Source organism: Benincasa hispida, chromosome 3, assembly GCF_009727055.1.
Source record: "Benincasa hispida cultivar B227 chromosome 3, ASM972705v1, whole genome shotgun sequence".
Taxonomy (NCBI): Eukaryota; Viridiplantae; Streptophyta; class Magnoliopsida; order Cucurbitales; family Cucurbitaceae; genus Benincasa; species Benincasa hispida.
Genome location: NC_052351.1, coordinates 24,888,349 through 24,896,633, shown reverse-complemented (window position 1 = coordinate 24,896,633; position 8,285 = coordinate 24,888,349). Strand labels below are relative to the sequence as shown.

At 32.1% G+C, this 8,285-nt stretch overlaps 1 pseudogene; it reads left to right on the top strand.

The window, feature by feature from the left end:
* The window catches only part of LOC120073503, an 8,835-nt pseudogene extending 950 nt beyond the window's left edge, over positions 1-7,885 (top strand).
* Positions 7,886-8,285: the final 400 nt, after the last annotated feature.

The window sequence follows — 8,285 nt, the reverse complement described above, 5'->3', positions numbered from 1 at the left end:
TAATAATAATAATAATAATAATATTAATGGGAGGCCTTCAATGTCGGTTTTAAACCGACATTGTAGGCCATCTTCAATGTCGGTTTAAAACCGACATTGAAGATCCGTTTTCTTCAACCGCATTAAAGCCGGAATTTCTTCTAGTGTTGCATGTTTGAATTGAATAAATACTTCAATTTTATTATTTTTATTTTTGGGAGCATGCATTCAGAATTTTGAGAAAATTCTACATAATTTTTTAGTTTCTACCAAATCCTCTCCAAATCATTCTTAATTTCATTTCAATTTAGAGTTTCATCACTCAATCCAAGACTGAAAATAGTAGAGAAGATTCTCTTGGTGGTCTACTGAAGAAATTAGAGATCAATTTCGTGGAGATTGTAAGGAACAAGTGGAAATCTACAAAGGTTGTAAATTTTGAAACCCTTTTTGTATAAATTTTATATATAGTATGCTTTTTACTAAAATTAAGTGTAATTAGAGTGTTTGATGATTCTGTTAGTTTCCGTTGATTGCATGTTTAATCCATCAAAGTATTAGTCCAAGTAGGAGATTGTTGGAAATGTTCTAAAACTCGCAGTTCATAATATTTGAAACATATTCTATTTTGCAATAAAAGTATTATTGAGACTTCATTCAATAAAAGTATTATTGAAATTGCACTCTGTTATAAAATCCAATAAACGAACCCATGGCTATAATATGAATACTTTTACTTTATAGAGACATGAAAGAGGATCAAGCTATAGTATATAGCCTAAAAGGTCTATAAGTATATGGATGAGATTGAGTACCTCATCCTGGAGATACTATGGATGCGACCCACTTTGTATAATGATACAAACGATATGATTGTGCAATCGTTCATGTGGAGACATGCAAGTGGAGGCATCCTATACAAAAGACGTTTGTATAAGATCGAACCATGAAATAATCACTTTTATTTATAACGACCGTTTACTATTCAAACTGATTATTTCAATTCGATGACCTAGAGTTACTCAATCTTAATCCTGAGCTACTATGAACTCTTATTTATTCAGGATTATCCTTTGATTTGCATAGGTGAGAGTGGTTCAACAACACTGCTCAATAAGCCTCTCATTTCGGGGATGAAACCGGATAGATAGCTGGGGATATAGTCCTGTAAGATGGAATTCACTCCTACCCAATTTAGGGTTAACAGGTAGGTTGTTCTCTTAAGTACTGATTCATGGTCTTGAACATAAAACTGCTCGCCCTCTTATGATAGAAAGCGACATGGTTTATTAGTTGGATTATAAACCAATTGTTCAATAGAGGATCGGTTGTGACTTAAGGAGCAAGATGTATTTACAATGGTAAAATGGTTATTTTGACCTAGCTATAAATACGAACGATCTGTGAAAGATCGACTTACTGATTATTGTTAAATCAAGTGGACAGAAATATATCTAAAGTAATGAGAGTGCAACTACTGAAATATAGTGGATGTCTTGATAATTAACGAATATTGATTAATTCGGTTTAAAGAGTTTAGCTAATTAATCTCACTTCGTTGGAGCTCATGATCTGTAGGTTCATTTGGTCCCTCTACTAGCTCGTAAAAGATTAAACTTTAGATTAGACTATTAAGTGAATAGGGATTCATATTTGAACTAGGTATTTTATTAATTTAATATTAGATACTAAATTATTATTATTTAATTAATTAAATTTGTTTATTTAATTATTTTAAGCCAAATTCAATTTCCAGAAAAATGAATTAAAATTATGTTTAATTTAATTTTTGAATTAAATGTAATTTAAATTGAAAATTTTGGTTGATAGTGGAATTATCCATCTTTTGTCATTTTAAGTAGATTTTTCCCTCATTCAACACCTAGGCTACTTAGCTAATGCAATTTGATGTGTCAAGTTTTTGAAAGACTGAGTGCTTGCATGAATGAAGTGATTAAAAAGCTTCAATTTTTAGAGATTGAAAATTAGGATTCAGAATTTTGGTGAAAATTCGGCTGTTTTTTAGTTGCTCTCAAACCCTCTCCAAACTATTTCCAATTCCCTCTAAATTCAGAGTTCCACCACCCAAATTCAAGATTAAGAATAGTAGAGAAGATTCTCTTGATGGTCTACTGAAGTGTTAAAGGTCAAATTCGTGGAGATTGCTAGGAACAAGAGGAATTCTATAAAGGTTGTAAATTTTAAAACCCTTTTGTTTGAAACTTGTGTTTTAGCATGCTTCTGCTCAAATTAAATGTAATTAGAGTGCTTAATGATTTTGTTAGTTTCCATTTTATGCATGTTTACTCTATCAGAACAAACTCTATGGTGGCAGATCTATTGACTAAAGGTTCACCACCTAATGTTTTTCATGAGCATATTGCTCACATGGGTGTTAGTCACTTTTTTGATTCCATGGTTTAGTGGGAGTTTGTGATTGAGGATGTTCTTTGATCTTAATTTATTTTCTATATAGAATAAAGTTGATGGTTTATGTTTTATTATCTTAACTTGTTTATCATGCATGCGATTTAGCAAATGCAATTCAACATAAAGTTTGTAAGAATAATCTCACTAAAGAATTTAGACCAGATGGAAATAGGCACGATCTAGATCACTTTGCATGTAGTTTCTATGCTATCTATCCATACTTGATCTATGTCATTGAATGTATTGGAATTGGTGATCAAGGAAGGTTTAGTTACAAAGGTAGCGACGACGCCTTGATTCCATTGCTAACACAGAAGATGGACCAAATTGAACTAAAGGGAAATTCTATTATTGAAATAATTTGTTTATGCGCTCTTAAGGTTTATGTGAATTAATTACATTAAGTGCACAGACATAGCCCAAGTGGAAGATTGTTAGACGTATTTAAATAATAATAAATATAATTAAAGTATGGGCTATGTATGTAGGTTAATATTTTATCACATTGGGTTATTTTATTAGATTAGACCCTATTAATGTGATCTAATTAATTAAGGTCATAGATTGCTAATTGAGTGTGAACTTAATGACAAGAAGCCCATTTCTAGTTAATTAGGGTTTAATGGTAACCCTAATTGAACTAGTATATAAAGAGATCTTATGGCTATGGTTTACAATATACCAAAACAATAAGCAGTTAATCTCTCTTTAATCAAATCTAGATGGAGATCCCACTTAGGGTATTCAGAGTTTTACTTGAGATAGACAATAGCCGCCTTATAAATGGAATCCAATATGTTATTTTTGATAATTTAACATTAAAGTAATTATGCTAACATCTAAATCATGGATAACCAATCTCCTTTACGTTACTTTTTTTTTTTATTTTTATTTGATAATGAAATCATCTGTAAAACTTATTTTTTTTTTCTTTTATCTCCCAAAATTCTATCAATTTGAGGTCCTATCCATCTATCATTCTTTTTCCCAACATTTCATCACAACTTGAAATCTTATCAATTTATCATTTTTTTTTTTCACTCTTCTAACATTTTGAGTAATGGATTATCAGCAGATATCGATGGCATACAGCGTTTTGATTCATTGAAATTATTTGGAATAGATGAGTAGAGGTAGATGAGCTAGTTATTGGATTACACAATAAATATCCATTTCCAAAAATCCCTACAGCAAGAAATTAGTGATGGTATTATTTTATGTTGGGCCGCTTAGACTCATCCACCCTACTCGAAGTCCAAGCTCAGTCCTTCCCTAAACAACAACTTGCTTCACATGTCCTTTGGAATATTCGGTGCCTTCTTCCAACTAATTCTCATTCTATTAAATTTTTACTCCCTCTATATTTCTACTTTTAACATACATGCTACCTACGAAGCCACTGTGTATCATTTAAAACTCAATAAACTATATATATAAAAAAATAACGGAAAAAAAATACCTTTTTGATCTCTAAATTTTGAAAAATATATGCATTTAGTCTCTAATATTTCAAATTGGTCATTTTAATCCTGAAAACTAAAACATTTAAATTTAATATAAAAATCGATAGATGTTGACGTGGCCAAATGACATGAAATAAATATTTTTTAATCTCTCTTTCTTTCTCCCCTCCTCTCCTCCATCTCCATTACCAAATTGAGTTTAAATGTATTTAAATAATAATATGTTTAATTAAAGTATGAGCTATATACGTGGATTAATAATTTATCAAATTGAGTTATTTTATTAGATTGGGTCATATTATAATCTAATTAATTAAAGTGATAGATTCTTAATATAGTATGGACTTAATGGGTATGGTAGAACCTCATTTCTAGTTAATTAAGTTTTAGTGGGAACCCTAATTGAACTAGTACATCAAGAAAATGGTCCCCTATATACCTCCCATCTAGAGAAAGATCCCACTAAGGACATTCGGAGTTTTGGTTTTGGAAGACTATAGTCATCTTAAAGCCATCGTCATCTTGAAGTCATCATCAATCACAATGAAATTCGATATGATATTTATTCTTGACAATTTAAAATGAACGATCGTAGGGTTAAATTTATTCAATATAGATTTAAATATTTATGCTATTAGAGACTCCATACATAATGTTTTTAGAAGGATACACAACAGTACTCCATACATAATGTTTTTAGAAGGATACACAACAGTATAACAAGTTGCACAAAATAGTCCGTCATCCCATATCTTAAGCTTAATAGGTCGGCCATAGATGGTAACCATCGGAGCACCAAACTCAACATAAACATAAAGCCAAAAGATGAAACCTTTTTATCTTTTATTCTCAACCATGAAGAAATTAAGCAAACATAGTCAAATCTAATCCTTAATACTAAGTTCTAGAGAAGAATAAAAAGAAAGAAGAAGAAGCCAAAAGTTTTATTCTACTGAAAACTCATCTTCATCTTAAATCCTCATAAATCTTCATCCCCCATCCCATTACCATTCAGATCCGAAAACAACTCCATCCAGTCAAATGGATTATGAACATTATAGATTTTCCCATAACCAAATTCTTTGTATAGGCTCATCAAATCCCCATTCATTCCAACAAGACCCATCAGCAAAGCATCACACACAGAATTTTTTCAATAAATTCAGAGTCTCCATTACCATTCACTCAGTTTCTTCCTCAACAATGAGAGAGAGGATGAGAGGGAGGAGAGACAACGAGAGAGATAAGATGAAAATGGAGAAGAGAGATGAGAGAGAAGGGAGAAAAAAAGGGAAAGACTAATTTCTTTTTCTATGCCATCTTACCATGTCAGCTAGAGATATCTATTTACCCCCATAGGCCCGGGGTCCCTTGGGGATCCACCCGAAAAAGGTGGGGAATCCAAACAAAGAATTAGAAGTGTTCAAATAACCCGAACAACCCGGACTATCAAACCCAAAATGTAAGTGTTGAGTTAGGTTAGTTTTGTTTTTGGATTGGGTTGGGTTGGATTGAATTTTTATATTTTTATTGGATTGGGTTGAGTTGTAGGTTGGCTAAAAAAAATCTGGAATGACCCAACCCAACCCGAATTATATATATATATATATATATATATATATTCCTATTTGTTTAAAGTTTGATTTCTTGTATTGATTACTTTTTTAATTTTTAATATTTTCTTTTAAAAATGTTATGTCTTTGTTTAAAGTTCACAATAAATATCATAGATATTTGATATTTAGCATATTAATTTTATGAGATTTTAGTTATTAGTCATGTGTTGTAGCAATCAAACTAACCCGAATTTTTGGGTTGGTCCAAAAAATACTTTCAATCCAACCCAACCCAACGCATGTACACCCTACGAAGAATGGAAAGAACCGGGGAGAAATTTCTCCCCATTGACTAAACGAGGATAGGGATGACGAATACATTTTTGGTCCCACCTGGCTTTGATGGAAAAAGATATATTTTTTCTTATATATAGTATATATACATATCTACTATTTTATTATATATGTACTTTATTTTCTTGTAATTAAATATATATAACTTACCTTCTGTGAGTAACTCACGATGAATTTATTTTTATTAGTTTTTAACATAATTTTAATTAATTATTTTAAAAGGCTTGTTTATGTACTTCAAAAAAATATATTTTTTAATATTTAAAACTTTATTATTTTTAAGACTTAAATGTTGTAATATTTAGGTGGAAAGTTTGTATTTATCATATTTAAAATGATTCATTTAATATATATAATTTTATAAGGTTGTGACCAAAATTTTACAAAATAAATAGACTTAAAAAAATACAAATGATTTTTTTTTTTCCGTAGGAATCTGATCCCTATAAATTCTCTATGGGAAATTTTGTGATTGAAATAAAGGGATGGGGAAGCATTCTCCATCCCCGTTTCGCCTCGTGGACATTTATAATGTCAGGTTCTATCAATTTCTTTAATATTAAATTTGAAGGTTTTATTTAGAGAGGGCCTTTTAAACCTATTTATAAAAATTAAGGGATTAAAATGATTAATTTAAAATATTAAGGACTAAATACACCTATTTTTCAAAACTAAATGATTATTTTCCCCAAAAATAACAATTACTGTTGTAAGCATAACATTATTGAGTAGAATTCTCAACTAATTTGATCAAATGTTTATTTATAACTTTAACATCTTTAATCATTTTTAACTTCATAGAAGTGGTAAATTACTAGTCAAGTCATTTAATTTCTTAGTATGTATTGGTAAGTTATTCAACCTTCCATTTTAAGCAACAGCTTTATGAACCGTGCAAAGACTTATTATACACAAAATTGACTTGTAATTTAACATTTTAAAAATATTCATCATGATATTTTTAGACATTTCTATAAAATTGAGATTGAATAGGTTTGTAGACATTACCGTTTATTATCTTGATCCATGTACTGTAAATATATAAATATCATCATTTATTTATCCTAAATCACGAAACTAAATGATCCAATAGTTTAAATCAATAGAGGAAGGCAAATTTAATATTATATCGCTTAACCATTTATATTTTTTCTCAAAATAATAGTAAAGGAGAGCCGAGGGATCGGAACAATCGAGAGAATGGCTTTTGTTAGAGAGTACGTACGTGGGGATAGATGATTGGACGAGCATTTGAAAGGTTATCCAATCGTTGACGTTTGACCATTAATAGTGGGGAACCAAATGATTTCAGCCGTCCGATGAATCTCCTCTGAGCTGGCGTGGTTTTGGCAATTAAATTTTCTATATAATATCAATAAGAAGAAAACAACTCCACATTTTCACCACACAATCATGGCTTCCAAATCTGCCCTTTTCCTCTCCATTCTCCTTTCATTCTCTGCTATAGCTTTCTCCGATGTATTTCCACTAACTCTGTTTTTTTCCTCTGATTTCGTATCTTGATTCTTGAGTGAGGAAAGAAAAAAATTGACTGATACAGATTTTGGATTTGGTTGATGCAGGATCCAGATTGCGTGTACACGGTGTATATCAGAACAGGGTCGATCCTGAAAGCAGGGACGGACTCGGTTATTACGGCCACGCTCTACACGGCGCAAGGGAAGAGATACCGGGTTGATGGGACCCAATACAACTACTTCGAGAGGGGCAATCTGGACATTTTTCAAGCGGAAGAGGGACCATGCTCTGAGCGACCGGTGTGTTCATTGAACTGACCGTCCCGATGGATCGGGTCCGCACCATGGGTGGCTACTGCAACTATGAGAGGTTGACCACAACGGGTGTCCACAGGTCGTGTGACCAAGCCCTGTTAGCGTGAGCAGTGTTGGCCTTGGATGCATCGGCCGTATGAGCTGACGGCCATCCGGAATAACTGCCCCGTGGGAGTGGAAGCCGCCGGGATTTAGATACGGTCGGGTGGGCCGAGTTTGAAAATTGAAGCAGGTGGTATGAATTTTGATGGATATTTAATAAAATTACTGTAGAATAAGTAAGCGAAAGAAGGCTAACATCGATGGTTAAGCAGGAATTAAGTTGGCGAATGAAATGAAATTGGGTGTGTGTATTTTGGAGTTTGGTTATTGTATGTTGGAGGAGAGTAATAGTTTAAATGAGAGAGCAGTGTGTGTTTTAGCTTTTACTTTTTTCCGACCCTTGTTGTGAGGGATCATAAAAAAAGGGTTTACAATTTTACAATAAGAAAAAGGAGTGATAATGAAAAAGACAGGCATTTAATTTCAATAGTGAAATGTGGATTGTTCGGCAGAAGAAGAGACCGCGGAGGGTGTCGGTCCAGAAGGCTTTGTCCTTCCCATGGCAAAATCATAATTTTTTATTTTATTAAACTAAACCCCTATTACAAATTACTACCATATAAGTTGACAAAGCCTTTTTTTTTTTTTTTCTTTGAATTTGGCGATCT